We start from the raw sequence: 18,364 nt of genomic DNA on the forward strand, positions 1-18,364 counted from the left end.
AGGGAGAAAATGTCCAACTTCAGAAACTCAGCTTATCTATACACTTAGGTCTGCAAGCAAAGCAGCAGGCTGGAAGGAAGAGACCCTAAAATTCAGTTCCAGTGGTGTTGGGCTACCCAGTTCAACTCTAGCACCCCATAATTGCTCTGGAGTATTTCGTAGCCACCCTTCTAATGATTCATATGGAGTTTAGGGTCCAGTTTTTTTCAAGCCAAGCTTCTCCAATCCCAAGATGTAACCTATCACTGAATTGTGATTATAAATGCAGGAACATATAGTGGTCCTCAGTCTTCATCTTGCTGGTTTTTGATTTACTGTTTTAGCGTATTAAGATTATTTTGAATCTGAATTTAGGCAAACACTCAGGGAGATTTACATTATACAAGAGGATTTGGGTCTAACTTAGTCTGTTATCAGTGGTCTTAGAGATAAGACTCAGAATCCTTCTCGAACTGTATTCCAACTCTTGTGACCTATCAGTCTGGGTTGGCAGATGAGATTAAATCTATTCACTGTGCCTGCTTTAGATGTTCTCTTTTCTGTTCATTAGAATTATTCACAAATGGAAAGTCAAAATTACTATCTTAATACCTACATATCTCAAGAGCTAGATCTATTTTAGAATTTCTGCCCATAACAAGCTTGTCCAAGTCCTTTGGAAGCTATCTTCCCCAACCTTGGGAAACATGTGAGTGCTGAGAATCACCTAGCTTTAATGGTGGGGTCACCTTTCCCAGGTGTACATCCTTTCCACAGCACCAATCAGTGGTCTGTTGCTCATAGAAAAAAAAAACAAAGGTAACCTATTGTGGGTGTTCCCATATTTTGACTGACAAAATCAAAGCAAATCAAGAATTTATCAAGTTATATAGAAAAAAAAAAAGAGAGAGAAAGCAATGGAACCTTAACTACGGTTGATATTGATACCAGGCTGGGTGGAAAATATGGAACATACTCTCCTAGTAACAGATTATGTAGACCAAAGGCAAGAGAGCACACTTCCTCCATTTTTTATTCCAGCCAAGAGCCTCATCCAACTCTGTGTTAACAATACCTCTGATGTAGTTTTTGCTTTCTTATGTTCCAATGTCAGATTGACTTTGTTTATCACATCTAAGTATTTGTACACAGATTATAAATTTGGCGAAAGCAAATTTCACTTCTACAGCCCCAGTACTGAGCCTGATATCTACCATATATTAGACACTTAATAATTATTTGATGAATGAATATGAGATTTAAACAATTATTTTCTATTGTCTTCTCCTGAGAAGTATTAAAATCTTCATCTCTCTCCACCATTATTTTTACATAAGAGCAGTCTAAATAAGAATGAACAAGTTGTTATATTTATTGAACTGGATTTTCTGAATTTGGCAAATCACAAGAATTTATTTTGAAAGTGAAAGTGGGAGAAACTGATTTCCATCCTTTCTCCTGTCTCTCTCTACTTTTAACCTTAAAACACAGCATAAACACACACACATGCACATGTGTGCATACACACACACACACACACACACACACTAGAATAATGCAGGCAGTTTAAGAACATACTCACATATTTTGTTCAATAACAGAAATGAGTTTGCACACAGAGCTATCCATGATGTCCTTTCAATCCCTCTTGTATCCAAGAATATTTTTTACTAAATGGCTGGTATAGGTGAAGCCGGCCAGTCAGCTCTAGAATCAAAGAGGAGTGAAGTGGCTCCCATGAAAATAAAACCACCATATTAATCTTGTTTGGCTGGGTACCAGTCCAGATAGCCATCCATTGACAATCACATAACCTGCATTCATCCAAAGCAAACAAAACAGCACCTGATTCCAAAAGAGAAAAGAGGAGAAAATGAAATGTTTCTGTCCCATTGACCTTTCAAACAAAAGACAAAATGTAAGCTAGGATGTAATATCGAAAGCATGGGTTTGGTAAGATCACAGTAGCTAAGTCATTTTGGGTACAGAGTGTATATTTTTGAGTGTACCTGGTGCTTTCAAATTGGGACATTATAATAACTGAAAATTATAGGGCACCGATGGAGCCTCATAGTTAAGAGCACAGCCTTTGAAGTTATGCAGACCCAAGTTTGAGTTCCTATTTTGTCACTTTCTTACTATGTCCCTTGAACAAATTAGTTATTCTCTGTGTGCCTCGACTTCCTCAGATATAAAGGGGATACTGATACTTTCTATTTCATGGGGATGTTGTGAAAATTAAATGGGATAACCCACATAAAGTACTCCCAAAATGCCTGGCACAGAGAAACACTTAGTAAATGTTTAGTATTATAGCTGTGATTCTTACATTAATCTGAGAGAAATGAATTTGGCAGGAAGTTTGATGGATTGAATGAAATGTCACAGACGTGTCTTATCACTGAGAACATAGCCTTGCTGAGGAATTAGCCAACCAGCAATCTCAGTAGCTAATTACAATTCATTTGGAATGAAACAGAAACAAATATGCCATTGTAAAAACCAACATAGAGAATTGCTAATTAGGATTGTGACAGTGGTTTGGGGGTGGAGGGCGGAGGGGTGGAATCCAGTGTGCTGTGGACAGAACCTCTGACCAGTGGTCCCAGACAAGAACATACTCTGAAAATCTTCATCCAAAAGCTGAATCAAAACCCTGAGATGCCAAATCAGTCCTGTCACATGCCTGCCTTTTGGAAGCCAAAAAACTGGTGCTTGGGGAGGTAAACACTCTACCTGGGAACTGACTAAGACCCTTTCCAGGACATTCTATGAGGTTCACTGCACTAGGGGTCCCTAAAGTGCCTGAGATTGGATGTTCAAATAGAGGTCCTTCCGGCAGAAGCTCGCGCCCCATACAGGTTTATGTTTCATTAATTTCATCAAAGAGGAGTGAAGTGGCTCCCATGAAAATAAAACCACCTGCAGACACCAACATGGACAGGCCCTGGCCTCATGGAGCTCACAGCTCAGCAAGAGGGTGACTGATGGGTGTGACAGTACAGGGGCAACAGGTGCTTTGACAGGGATCTGTAAAGGGTATTTGTGGAGCTCAAGAAAGAAACATGGAAACAGTCTTGAAGGTGAAGAGTCTTCTTGGAGAAAATACGCTGGATGGAACAGGAAGGATGAATAGAGTGAGAAAGGCAGTAGGGGTCAGAGTGAGAGAGCAGGAAAGGGGGAAGAGCATGGGCAAAGGTCCAGAGGAGGCGCGAGAGCGTGGCATATTGGAGGGATTGAAAAATGGTCTATGCAACTGCAGCAGGGAGCGAGAAGTGTGTTCATTTTTGTGATAGATAGCCCACATTAATTTGCACTTACTCTCTGCCAGACCCTGTGACAAGCAGACCCATTATGAGTATTAGCTCATTAAATCTGCACAATAATCCTATGAGCTGGGACTACTGTTCACCTCATTTTACTAATAGGGAAATTGTGAATTGGAGAGGTTAGGATTCGTGATATTAAAACCTGAGCCAAGATCTCACATCCTCTAAGTGAGCTGAGATTTCTACCCAGCCAGTCTGGCTTGAGCGCTCATACTCACCACTGCACCTCCCCAGAGGCATGGGGACCTGCCACCTCAGGGTCGCTCAGGCAGAGGGTTTAAGCACAGAGAATTGGAAAGTGCTTTTGTGTAGACATTTACATCTATGGGTGGCCTAAAGTTAAATTGAAATAATCTGTCCAAATAAAGAAATCTCTCCAAATGTTTCTGAGCGATGGGAAATATGACCCCAGGTTTTCACTCCTACCTGATTTTTATACAGGTTTTACCTCTGTGGACTCCCAACTCTTGCAAAGTCTTGACTGAGGCTATTTTGAAATCCTTTGGGTAGAGAGGGCTGTTCCATCTGAGAATCAGGGAGTTTCTGAATGTGCCTGAGGCTGGAATTCTATCCAAATACCAGGGGAAGGAAGAATTTTACCTAAGCTCTGAGCTTCCTGGTATCAATTTGGGAAAGAAGAAAAGTCACTATGTATATATAACTTTCCTACATACAATGGCCAAACAGAGTATTGGTCACTGTCAAAGTCCTGAGCACCTAACACAATAACTTGCACATAGTAGATGATAGAAGAAATATTGAGAATGAATGAAATAGAGCATGAATCTACAAATAAAAGGAGTTTTCGTTGCTTGTTTCTTGGCTTTCTCCTTAACATGGGTTATGATAGTGTGAGGGGAAACACTAATAGGATCACAAGTTATAATAAGCTCAGATGCAACTTCTGTGACCACTGAAGTAATACTGTCTCGAAGAGATTTTCGCACACCTACATGGTAAACCTGGGGTGCTTCTCAGGATACAGTTGCCTCGCCTCTTCCCACCCCTCAGATTTACTGCTCTGAGTCTCTGGGGGCAGGTTATTAGAAATCTGTATTTAACAAGATGATTCAAATGTTCTCTCAAGGTTAAGGGTCCTGTTCTCCCTGGTAAGGTTCAGGGAGGAATCCAAGAAGGAGAAACCAACATCTTTCCTACTTTTCTTATCACCCCAGTCCTAAGAGCCAGAGAGATAGACTGCAAGAAACTTCACCAATAGGCGAGCCAACTGACAGAAGATGAGGAATTGAATTTTCCCCTTCTCTGTGCATTAATTTAGAACATTGACTCTCAGAGATCCATGTGATGCTACTTAATATGGTGCACAAGGCAGCAGTCACTCACAGCTGACCCTGGGAGTATTGACCAGTCCCTATGGAAACGGTTTTTGCTTCTGAGCCTGACTTTACCAGTCTGCTTCACAGCAAAGGCCATCACCCCAACACCGTTGAGACAGGTTTAACATGACAGCAGCAGCCAAGCCGTAGGCAGACACTAACTAATGTCTTGAGTACATCCCAGCTGAGAACCAGTTCTCATCTGAGACACTAGCCAGATAGCTGACTCCTAAAGAGTATCATACACGAATCATTTATTAGCAACTCTGTCACTGACAGCTGCTAGCAGCCTCCGTGAAAAGAACTAGGGGAATATATACAGGGAAATTGTTTTCAAGACTTTGAGTTTGAAAAGACAAGATCAAAAGAACCAAGAAGAAAGGTATAAGATAGATAACTTGCCTTTTTCCAAATACTAACAAGAATCATAATTAACATGTAGAAGTAGTTACTACATGTTAGGCACTGCACTAAGGAATTAACATGTCTCATTTAATTCTCCTAACAGCCCTATGAAGTTAATATTATTTTAATTATCTCTATTTGACATAGATATGTAATGCGGTCACTTTACAGGAAAAGAGAAAGAGGGGAAGGGAGAAAAAGGAAGAGAGGGAGGGAGGAAAAAGAGGAAGGGAAGGAAGGAAGGAAAGGAAGGAAGGAAGGAAGGAAGGAAGGAAAGAAAGAAGGAAGGAAGGAAGGAAGGAAGGAAAAAAAAACAGAGCTCTCAGTTTTCTTCTGGGATAGAAAGAAAAATGACTCTGAAACACCTAAAGCAAAAGAAATTTCTCTGAAGATCAGGAATAATATGAATGGAAACTGACTTTTTACCTAAATTTGGAACAATGGAAATACTTAAGAGATTGATTTATTTCATGTTCTGTAAACTCAGACAAAAATAAGTTGGCTGAATTTTAACCACTCCCAATTCTCTCTCTCTCTCTCTCTTTCTTTCTCTCTCTCTCTCTCTCTCACACACACACACACACAGAGACACACGTTGTTTGTTTTCCTAATTATGACTTCTTGGGAATGAATGGAAAATTTGGCAATCTGATTAACTGGAGCTTACAATATAATACCACAAAATGGGTATTTTAGATGCCCTTTGTTTCTTATTCTCCTTGGAAAATTGTCAAGAGTTTAATGAAACTAATACGTTGGGATTTAGATCTCTCATAACCAGAAACCAGAGCCTCTCCAACACTAACTAGAAGTAACTCAAGTTCTTTGTGCCTGTTGAATGTCAGGCACTGAGCTAAGTGCTGTGTGCGCACTGTCCCACTGACTCCTCTCACAATCCTGCAAGGAATATATGATTAATAACTCCATTGTACAGATGAGGTAACTGAGGCTCAATGAGATTATTATGCAACTTGCCTAAATGGTAAGTGAAGGGACTTCATCAAAATTAAAAATGGGTATGCTTCAAAAGACACTATCAAAATACTGAAAAAACAGCCCTCAGAGTAGAAGAAGATATTTGCAAATCATATATATCTGACAAGGGAATTGTATCCAGAATATATAAAAAAATCTTTTACAACTTAATTATTTAAAAAAAAAAAGAAAGAAAGAAAAAGAAGAAGGCCCAATTTTAAAGCAGGCAAAGGATTTAGGTAAACATTTCTCCAAAGAAGATATTCTAATAGCCAATAAACACATGAAAAGATGCTCAACATCATTAGTCATTAAGGACAAGAAACTCAAAACCCCAGTGAGATACCACTTCACATTCATCAGGACGGCCATAATAAAAAGATAGATAATATGTTGTGCAAGGATGTAGAGATTGGAATGTGTATTGCTGGTGGAAATGTAACATGGTGCACCTACGTTGGAAAACAGTTTGAAAGTTCCTCAAACATAGAGCTACCGTATAATCGAGCAATTCAACTCTAAGGTGTCTGCCTAAGAGAAATGCAAACATACATCTATATAAAAACTTGTACATCAATGTTTCTAGAAACATTATATATATAATAGCTGAAAATAGAAATAACCTAAATGTCCATCAATGGAAGAATGGATAAACAAACTTTATTATACCTGTATAAAGGTATATTACATATCAATAAAAGAAATGACATACTGCCACACCCTACAACATTGATGAAACAAAAACATTATGCTAAGTGAAGGAGGCAACTCACTAAAGACCACATTTTATATGGCTCCACTTACGTGAACTGTCCAGAACAGGCAAATCTGTAGAGATAGAAAGTAGGTTAGTGGTTTCCTGTAGCTGGGACAAGGTTGGGAGAATAGGGTTAGGGAGTAGCTGGTGATGAGTATGGGGTTTCTTTTAGGGGTGATAAAAATGTTCTAAAATTGATTATGGTAATGGTCACACAACTCCGTGAAAATACTAAAAACCATTGAATTGTACACTTTAAATGGGTGAATTTTATTTCATTTAAGGTGTTTAAAAAAAAGTGCTTCTGTGAATTAGAACTACCCTAGAATTTACTAGAACTGTACTTTTTCTTTTCGTTTTTTACCTTCAGCTCCCAAGGGAAGACTCTAGAGCAGAGTGACTTTTCTCCCCTCCCCTTCCCATAAAAAGCACTATTTCCAAAAGAGACATAGTGTGAATGAAGACTGGTCGGGTCTTCTCAGTGTTCTACATCTATAGCCCTGCCCAGTCATGATCATCCTCCTCCTACCGAGTGCCGAGACTCTACAGAGTCTCAAATTATTTAAAGATAAAAATATTTCCCTCTACTGTTTCCAAGCCTTCCTCACTACCTATCCCCCCCCCCGCCAAAAAATAATCTGTGAACAGAAAACTGAAATAATTTTTTTCTTAGCCCGAGCTAAGAAGAACAGCAAAAATAACAACCATAAAACCAACCCATTCTCCAAGAATTCTAGTTATGTGGGTTTTTTTTTTTTTTCTGTAATTGCAGCAGCATCTTTTAGGCAGACTTGAGCTGCAGTGTGAGGAATTTCGTTTACACAAAAGTCATTTTCTTAGAAGCATTGCTGAACAATGGGCCTTTGAGCAAACATATAAGTTTTCCATCTATGGACTTTTTTTTTTTTTTAGTTTCTTTAAAGATTTTTATCTGTGAACTCCAAACTGCAATATGTTTAGTCTTCCCATAAAGTAAGAGAGTGAATGTAACTTCTTATAATCCCCTCTATTCTTGTTACCTATAATATTTTATGGTTTCCCTTTAACTCTGTCAGCCCTTGCGATCCCTCCCTGTTTTACTGTTGTTCATTTTTAGCTTAATAACCACCTCATTCTATGCACCATCTCTGAAAATTTCGGGGAATAGCCATGGAAGAGAAACACGCTCTTTGAATTTAGAACAGTACATTATGTGTATACTTTTATATTACGTTCCATTTGTGCTGCTCCAACAGCATTGGCTAAAATCAGTGGCAAAGTGAAATGACTGCGATGTTTTCCATTCAGAAAGGATGGCTTATTTAGCAGATAGATAATAGCATTTATTTTCTTAACCATTAAACATAGTTTGGTGTCTTTGCCTCCCAAATGAGTTCTAGGCATCAACCTAGCAAGTTTGAGCCATTTGGCATGGCCAAGAAGATTATAACTTCAATGTTTTTATTTTGTTTTTAAAGCCTCTCCTTAACCCTGAAGAACTGATAAACTTATCAGAAAAGCTCTGTCTTTAAGTTTGCAGAACTACTGTACTGTTTTTAGTACCAACTACAGTCTCTAGTAGAGTAATAATAATAGTTAATGTTTATCGAACTCTTCCAAGAAAGAGTGGTCCAGCCACTCTTTAAAGATATATAGACATAGACATAGACATAGATATGGATAATTAATTTATTTAACCTCGACAACAACCCTGTAAGACAGGTACTGTTATTATCTGTATTTATAGATGAGGAAATTGAGGCACAGAGAGATTAAATAACTTACCCAAGCTCACACAACTGGTAAGTGGCAGAACTGAGATTAAAACCCAGGAGTCTCACTCCCAAGCCACTATGCTTTGTTGCCTAGTAGCGGGAGCTTAATAAAGTTCTTCGGGTGAACCAGTGGAGATAGAGCAACAAAAGAAATCTGTGATGGCAAAATTCCATGTACTCACCTCCACCCATCTTTTCCAGGCATATGCCCTCCAGGAAGCCTCCCCAGATTACAGGAACAGAGAGGACATTGTTCTGTCCCCCCTCCTCCATGCTTGTTCACCTCCTTCCCAGTCGTGCAGACACCTTTACAGGGGATGTGTTTATACAGAGAAATGTGTGCTTGCAAAGCAAGCTGGTTCCCAGGAACCCAGATGGCAGTGTGCAGATCCACAAGGTAAATCTCTCCTGTCACTAATTATGACCATAAGAATCGAACAGAAGGATTCTGGTAAAGCAATGATGGATAGCAAAAAAATCTGCAGGAATCCAGAGTTCCAACACTGGGTTTTAACCTTATCCATTCCTAGTATTTCCATGAGACCAAGATGTCTTGATGAAAAATGAACTTTATTAACTAACTTGAAACTCTCTCTTTGGTTCCTTACTAATTAATCTGACAAAGTACCTGGGCTGCTCTTTCTCAGTTTCTAAACCAGAAATCAATATTTCGGGTCAAAAGCATTTGGCACCACATAAAAATTTGTAATAGAGGCAGCACTCTATTCACTGAATGCATCATCGCTGCCTCGGCCATGTATTTGGAGTGTCAGCAGATACAGAGCTGATGAAAGTCCTGACAGAATAGTTACACTAACACTTTTTAAAAAGTGAAGAGGAATGAGGAATTAAACAGAGGTAACTGAGATCACGTAAGAGAAAAAAAGGCCCAGCAACCTTGCCTCACCTGCTGGGAAATTTCAGCTAAGCCTGGTTTTGAGCCGCATCCTGCGGGCACTGAGTATGCTGCTTTACATGCGTTTGCTCATTTAATCTCCCCAACAGTCCTACGAAATTATTTTATGATTCTCATTAAAAAGAAGTAGAGGCAAGATTTGAACCCGGGTCTTTTAAGTTCTAAAACCCTTATTTTAAACATCATAATTCTCCTACCTCAACATATGTCTGAGAATAAAGACAGAACCTTTGCAATAAATATCTTTCTGGAACCAACTGCACTCATTTCAACAGTCTCCTCAGTAGGGTTTTACAGGTAGTAGAAACTCAGGAACCCGAATATATTTCTCTCGAGAGCCTCATTTCCCCAGGTCTGTCCTTCAGGAATACGGAATTATTTCTAGGACTAACTGGGGAGTTAGATGTAGATAAAAGAAAATAAATTGTAGGTAATAACAAATTTAAATATAGGAAGTGATAAATTATGTTCTTGTTATATTGTTTTCTTACAACTCTTCTGCCGTATTATACTTGTGTAATAAAATTTGGTTGTTGGTGTCCCAATGTTGCATAGTACATCAGGTTTCAACAACTTTTCAGCAACATTTTTTCATTTGATTATTGTAACAACCTTGTAAGGTAGGCAGATAGGAGACTATTTTCTAGTTTTACGAATGAAAACTATGGCTTTGTATTCCCAAGGTGGCATGATTGCTAAGCAGTTGAGCTGTACTGGAATTCACCTCTGTTTAACTGCTAGACCAGTGTTCTTGTCAGTATTCTGCATTGCTTCTCCAAAATCCACTGATACACATTTTCACACAAACCTGAAAGATGCCAGTTGCAAAAGGATATATATATAGTATAACATTTACATAACCTATAAAAACATGCAAAATAATACTATAAGTTCACATATGTGTGTAGCGAAGGTATTAAAAATGTATGAAAGTGCTTGTAACCAAATCCAGACCACGGCTAGTTGCCTCTAGAGAGCAGGATGCAACCAGGGAGAGTGGTAAGCAGGGCCTTAAACTTACTCTATCTGTGGTCCAAACCAGGGACTTGTGTTATTTTTCTTTATATATTTGTATATGTCTTACATATTCTATAATACCTTTTTCAAATAAAAATGAAGAAGGCAGCCATTAATTCCACAAACATTGACAAAGGGGAGGTGACATGCCAGGCATTGTGTTCAGTGTTGTAATATAGTAGTGACAATATAAACACTGCCTGTCCCCACAGACCCTCTGATCTTGCAGAGAAGATAGAAGAGAGCACAAGTAGCTATGGAAGCTTGTGACGAGGAGACCTAATATATTTCAAATGATCCAGGAAAGTTTCCAAGAGAAAAATGAAGCTTAAGCTGAGACTGAGGAATGAAAGTTTTGGTTATTAGGAAAGGGAAGAACAGCCCAGATTGATTGTATTCAAAATGTCCAGGTCTAAAATTAAACATTGGAGCAAGCGGGAGAGAGAGAGAGAGGCATAAGATAAGGATGGACCATGATGATGACAGAGCCAGATCATGCAGGACCTCACATTTGTTTCTTGCTGATATTTTAACTTGATGGAGCACTGTGGATGTGTCCAGTATGGGGCTGCAGGCTGGCAAGTACAAAGCATGTGTGGGGAAGGAAGGGGAGTGAAGCAGAGTATTTAGTTTTTGTGACTTCACCCTCTTGCTAGATCCAAAACTGGTTCCATGTTCTACTCTAATACAGAAGCAATTTCAGCAATTGAGGGCAGGGAGCAAGAGGCTTGGAGGCAGAATGTGAGTGTTAGTGTGAGTTAGCTAGTGCTTTCCCTCCCCTTCCCACGAAGGAACTGCTCTGGCAGATTTCTACATCGTAGGTATTTTACCATTTGTCCTGGCAAATTACACAACTCAGTTAGTGATTAAATTACCAACAGAGCTGCTATTTGAGTAGGGAAGGTTCAAGGTTGTTTCTTGCTCCTGCACTTTGGTTTAAAAGGAATTGAATTAATTCTTTCTTAATCTCCTTGGTTAGAAGAAGGAAACATAAAAATCATATCTGGTCTCCAGTAGACAATGTAAAAAGTAGCATTCGAGTTCATTCAACAGCCTCCAGCGTCCTTGTGTCTAACCTTGGTCCCATGTTTAGGTTTATGAAGTGTGAGATCATTGTCAGTTTCATTTATCTCTGTTATTAAATTTACTGGGCCTCCTTCAAAGGACATTATATCTTCTTATCTAATTCAAATAAATGTCTTACTCATGGCTAGAATGTTGATAGTGAAATCTCATTGTTAACTCAATAATTGAGATAATCTCATTGTTTTGCTTTCCTAATAGAATCTTGAATTCATTGCTTGTGCCTGGGATTCCATTCAGTTTTACCAAACTTTTCTTAAATGGCCACTTTTGAGCATTCTCTGTGTCTCAATGTTTCTACAAGAATGAAACATTCTCTCCCTTTTCTTTGACTAGCATTTATCTTGGTCTGTTTATCTTATATAAAATAATCACTCAATTTGACATTTTCATTTATTGTTATTAATTATGATTCAATATACTAATGATGTGGTAGCTAAAGACACAGGCTTTAGAATAAGTCTTAAGTTTGAATTCAAGCCCTGTGACTCAAAAATGACTTACCTCAGCTTCATCATCTGTAAAATGGGAGAGGATAATAGCTGACTTATAAGGGTGTTGAGGAAACTTAGGGAGATTATTTTCAGTGCATTGCCTGGGCTGGGTAGCTCGCGGTAACCATTCAGAGTTTAGCCAAATAGAATAAAATACTTTACTCGGTATTTAGCTTGACTAGAAATATGATTTATCGTTTAAAGATTTGAACTAACCTTCTGAATTGTGACTTGTAAAGGGATTCGCTTTCTGCTTTATACCATCCTGTATTTAGAGCATTTGTATCTGAATCACCAGTGTTTCCTGTATTATGAATACAAACTGGCTTATAAGTTCATTTTGATTTGGTCCATCTTTCTATTGACTTTCAGAGCTGCTAGAGGTAGGCCTCTTGGTCTGGAGGAGGCAGTAGACTGCCCTTCAGCACCAGCTCAGGTGACTTTCCCAAAACAGAATGTTTGAGGTTCCCAACCACAGCAGCCAATGCTGCCTGGTAACCAAGAGCAACAGCCTTCGGGGTTGGAGGCAGCCAAGATAATGAATGGGATTATTACCCATAATCAGCCTGTAAGAACCATGGCTACCACCCGCACACCGCATGCACTTTCTTACATTTGGGGCTTTATGCATACTCTGACCTCTTCCTAGAACAATCTTCCCTACACTTCTTACTCACACTAACTCCTACTCATTTATCAGGTCTCAGCCTGCATGTCACCTTCTCTAAGAAACCTTCTCTGACTCCACAATCTGGGTGGTAATCTCTATTATGTACCCCCCCCCAGCCCCACCCCATGACATTCTGTAGTTATCATTCTTATGCGTGGGCAGTTCTTGTTTTGCATAGTTCTGGTATGCATGATCTCCAGTTACCACAACTTTGGTTATATAACATCAGCCCTGCAACAACCCAGGTCAAACTTCAGTTACCACGACAAATGAACTGAGTAGTTAGTTGCATTAAGCCTGAACTTTATTGCTTGCTTTTCAGTCCACAGATTACTTCATTAAAAAAACAAAACAAAACAACAACAACAACAACAACAGATTCACATCATGCTCAGTAACAAATCATTTCTTCCAAAGTCTGTTGGTGATTGGTCACTTCACATTCATTATCCAGTTCCCATATAGATAGCAAAGTATGTAGTCATGTTGCCTTTTTGTCTCCCAGGAATAAGCCCGTGTGACATTTTATGAATATGGTTGAGCGAATGAGAGAATTAGCCAGAAAAGATGAAAGTGCAGCAAAGAAATGAAAAAGCAATTACTCTGAAAGTCGAATTCAAATTAAACATAAACAGAGTTATAGAAGAAATACCTGACATGGAGTATGACCATTTGCCAAGACATACAAGAGATGTTTTCTCTGTGTTGTTATATGATGGGAAGAGAAGGCAAGTGCCGTACAAATGACTCTGGTAAAATGTTTACACTAATTCTCAATGTGTCTAATGTTTTACATTGCATTGTACTAAATAATAATTTTACTATTTTTTTTCATTTCCCTATGCACTTATAACCAACAGTAAGAGACCTTTTAAATAAAGATTATGCAACAATCAGTTTTTCCCATTGATTTGGATGATCACTTTGCACAATTTCAGCTTACATGATAAATTTTATGCTCCTACACTGCTGTACAAAGTGAGAGCTGCTACATTGTACTTAGTTACCAAACATACACAGATATAATTTTGAGTTTAGAAGAATGAGTGAGTGAATGAATGAATGAACGAATGAATTCTAAGTGGGCTTCACATACATAAAATATTAGAGATGAAAGAGGATATTCTTTCCGTCCCTCACCAGCATGATTTGTCAAAGTTTCTTCTCCATCTGGATGCTCATAGCCTCTATTCCAAGGAGTAGATCTGCTCTGTGTTCATATTCATTCTGTAGCCTTAATAATAGCCCTGAAACCAAGGTCCAGCTCCTCAACCACCAGGTCAGCACAGCAACCATCTCAGTCTGGAGGGGAGTTTATGATTCAGGTACCCCCAGTCTTAGACTATAGTTGTGAAGCATAGAGATATCTTAAATAAATGAAGTTTATTGTTATAATATAAACCTCAGGCTGGCCAATAACTTTGACATCCTCTCCTCCCACATCTTTACTAGACCTGTTAATAAACATCTAGATTTCATACTCATTTTTTCATACGGAGAAGGACTAACGTGGCCAAGATGTCAACATTGCCATGACAGCGCTTCAAAATCCATAACTGTAATCCCAGGATAATTGAACACCTAACTCTTCTGGTATTTTCTCATTACTTTTATCATTATAATCCTGTTGGAAATGCAACTGGGAAGAGACAGATGATGAAAGGGGCAACATTTCCACAGCTTTTGGATGTCAATGGACAATCTTATTAAGCCATTTCCAGGAAATACCACAAACTAACTTATTTATGTTTCTTTTTTCTCCTGGGATTTTTCTCTGAGAATGTTTTAAAAATTGAATTAACTTCTTTCCAAGAGCAGTTAATAATTCCTTACTCCATAGATACATTGAAATTTTCTTCCAAATATATTGCCTAGAGGGTAGTTGGGAGTTTCTTTCCTTCCTTCCTTTATTTGGCAAACATTTATTGAACACCTAGTCTGTTCCCAGCTCCATACTTGACACTGGAATCAAGGCTAAAGAGTCAGACATGCCCTTCTGGATCTCACGGACTAATGGCAGAAACAGGCAATAAACAGATGAACAAATAAAAGACTTGAAATTAAACTCTTACCACATGCTACAAAGGGATCAAAAAGAGTGAAGGGAGGCTACCAGGAAAGACCTTACTCAGAGAAGATGGTCAGGGAAGAACTCTGAGGAAGTGAGACCTGAAAAATGAGGAGTCGAGGGAAGAAATTTCCTCACAGAGGAAGCACATGCTGATGGGCTGAGACAGGAAGCATGTGGCGTGCTCAAGGAAATGTTCAGGGAGGAAACTGGAAATTATGTGCTTAATCGTACAGAATGGAGGCCTATTTAAGGACAGAGTAACTAGTATGACTCTCTGGAGTTGGCCTTCTGCCACCGCAGAGAGCCTAGTGCCCCCTCCACAGCCCAGCCCTCTCAGGCTGAAGGAGGGTCCGTGACAGACTTTCATGGGAGCTTCCGCTTCACCCCGTCTGCTCCTTTTTGCAGCAGGCCTGTCCTGGCCTCAGCCTCCTGCTCTGAGGCTCCATCAAAGCCCAGTTCTCTGAAACCTAACTGACCTTGACCTGAGAGTCATACTAAGGGTCTTAGTTCCAGCCTAAGCTTTTTCCCAAGTACTGTCTCTTGCAACAAAGTAAAGGATAGCAGTTGAGTTTTCTTCGTCATCTGCCACTGTCCACGAACAGGAGTCTGAACGCTGTCTCTCAGGAGGGCAAGGGGACGACCCTCCTGAAGGAGGAGTCTTCTTGAGGGGGGCGGGGATGGCGGGACACCCTGGCCCTGAGCCAACCCCACACAGGAGGGAACCTCACTTGGTAGGGGCACAGAGAGCTATCAAAGCTATTTTCCTGTCCTTTTTGCTTCCGAATTCCAAAAGGAGCACAGCCTACATTTTTCTTAAAGCATAGTTGGCATATTATATAAGTTTTAGGTGTGCAGCATAGTGAGGCAGCATTTCTATATCTTATGATACGATCGCCACAATAAGTCTAATTACCATCCGTCACCATGGAAAGTTGTTACAAATATCATATGTTTTTGATGATATTCCCTGTGACATATATTATATCCCCACGACTTACGTATTTTATAACTAGAAGTTTGTAGCTCTTACTCCCCTTCGCCTTTTCACTCATCCCCTCATTCCCTCCCCTCTGGCAACCACCAGTTTCCTCTGCATCTATGACAGACAACATTTTTAAAGCTCATTACAGCACATAATTGAGAAAGTCTGTGATTTGAAACTAAGCCAGGTAACTACTTACCACATGTCATCATGTCATACAATAAAACTGTATGTCGAATAATTTTTAAATAATCCATTTTAGAACTTTTTTGGCTGTTTAATTCAACTATTCAGAGGGACTTTATAATATTAATATCTGTTATTAACAAGGTTTTGGAGGAAGGGGATAACAGAGAAGCCGATATATCCAGAAAGCAACTTCTCTCTTAAGCCTGGTTCTTTATTAATTAAAAAGGAATAATACTTCGACACCCCCAGGACTGTTGAGAGTACTCAAATGTATCAGATGTGTGGCCCAGGCCAAATCCTAGTTAAGATCAATCGTGGTCACGATTACCATCAGATAATAATGAAACACCATTTCTCTTGCAAAAAAAAATTTTCGGAACTTTGACTTTTTACCACTAGGACAACCTCTTCCATCAATGAGGGCTGAGCAAGGGTTTATTCTATTTGCTAGGGTGATTATTTTTGTAAATTGTCCTTAATTTCTCTTACTAATTTGAATATTATAGTTGGATGCTTACTCCATAAACATCACACTTCAGTCCTACAGTCAGCAATTCTGAAGCCACATGGAGTCCAGCTAGTAAAAATATAACTGTAGTCTTGGCTTCGTTAGAACTAGTGACATATGGTCTATAATACATTTAGTCCATTTCCTGGGCAAGAGATGCTTTGATACTCATTACTCTATGAAACAGTTATATATACTTATTGCTCTATAAAATAGTTATATTTTATCAAGATTTAAAGAGCCTAATTTTAATCATTGTAATTTTTGACACCAGTAAAAGAAATAATTGTTATTTTCTGGTCCTTAATGTATTTCTTGTGTGCTAGCCATGTGGCAGCCACTGCACTCAGTGTTCTGTATGAATTACCTCATATAGAATTAGATTCCTCTCCTATACCCATTGTACAGATGAGAACACAGAGGCTTGGAGCCATGAGGTAGTTTTCCAAGCTTACCACCCAGTGGCAGACACAGGACCCAAACTCCCATCTCAGCCATCTTGACTGTGCTCTCTATGGGAGACATTTGTCCCACCTTTTCAGGCTGTGATGGTTAAGAGCACAGACTCCTGGGCAAGTCACATCACCTCTTGTGCCTTGGTTTCCTCATTGGTTAAACAATGACAGTAATCACGCTTACCACAGACAGTAGTTGTGAGGACTAAATGAGATGAGTCATATAAAGCACTTAACCAGTGACAACTGGCCTCACCCTTTAGAAGCCCTACCTACTCCCTCTGGAATATCACACTTTACTTGATCAGAAAGAATTTCCCCAAACGATCTGGCCTGAGGGTCCCTTGTTCCCAGCCGAGGCCATGTTCTGTAACTTTCTCCACAACCCCACTTGGCTTCCTCAGACGGAAGTTTAATTTTATTTCAGAGTCCTTACAGCTTCCTTAATCAGCCCCATTTGATTCCTAGTCTAAGAAATATATATATTTATTTCCATGATTCTGTTTATTCCTGAGTTAAAAGATTGAACAGATCTCCAGTGACATGTGTCTCCATTCCCAGCCTTCCTCTTCATAGAAATGAAATCTTAAGGAAATCCGTCTGTTCTCAAAGGATGTGTGTTGCAGGAGGAAGGAATGGTCTCATATTTGCTGTAGACAGGCCACATGAATTCACTGAGGGCCACACAAGATACTAAATTCTTTGTCTATCTCGTTCTCCCTCTCCCCATCTATTTCTTTCCCACCTACCTACATATCTACCTATCTTCTCATTGCCAGTTCTCATTATCATATGCAAATCCCCTGTGAGGAAGTGTTTAAAAGATGGTCTCTAGAGCCAGACTTCCTGGGAATAGATTCCAGCCCCACTACTTACTAGCTGTGTGCTCTCAAGCAAAATGCATAACCTCTCTATGCCTAGTTCTTTCATCTGTGAAAGGGAATATTAAAAGTCCCTACATCATAACGTTTGAGAAGTAAATGAGTCTAATGCTTAAGGCAATGCCAGGCACATAGCTACTTCACTATGTTGTTATTGTTACACCACTTAATAGACGGTATACTCTGGTTTTCAAAGGTTAAATAACTTACCCCAGGTCACACTTGCCATGAGTTGCAGAGCTGGGACTAGCTTTTGGCAGAGTTGGTGCTCCAACTGCAATGCTATATAGCCTCTTGTTTAACACATGTCATGTGTTCATTACTCAACTGAGCATGGCTGTGCATTGTGGGATACTTAAAAGGGACAAAAATGCCCTTTGAACCAACAGTTTCATTTCTAAGAGCTTGACTGAAACTGGAAAGTGTATAAAGGCATAAGTATAAGGACGTTCATTGCAACATTATTTGTGATGGCATTAGACCAGGATACTTTTTTAGTTAAAAAGACTAAAATATCAAAAGGCTGTTAAATTTAATGCAAACTAAATAAATGGATATTTTT

The 18,364-nt window shown here is 39.2% G+C and overlaps 1 long non-coding RNA gene across 2 annotated transcripts in view; it reads right to left on the reverse strand.

The window, feature by feature from the left end:
• The window catches only part of LOC107500892, a 51,669-nt gene extending 33,559 nt beyond the window's left edge, over positions 1-18,110 (reverse strand). For both annotated transcript variants that reach the window (XR_001594621.2, XR_001594622.2), the window contains exon 1: positions 18,013-18,110. This is a non-coding gene — a long non-coding RNA (uncharacterized LOC107500892). The remainder of the gene's footprint in view (positions 1-18,012) is intronic.
• Positions 18,111-18,364: the final 254 nt, after the last annotated feature.

The sequence above is a fragment of the Rousettus aegyptiacus genome, unplaced genomic scaffold (assembly GCF_014176215.1).
Source record: "Rousettus aegyptiacus isolate mRouAeg1 unplaced genomic scaffold, mRouAeg1.p scaffold_m13_p_7, whole genome shotgun sequence".
Classification (NCBI taxonomy): Eukaryota; Metazoa; Chordata; class Mammalia; order Chiroptera; family Pteropodidae; genus Rousettus; species Rousettus aegyptiacus.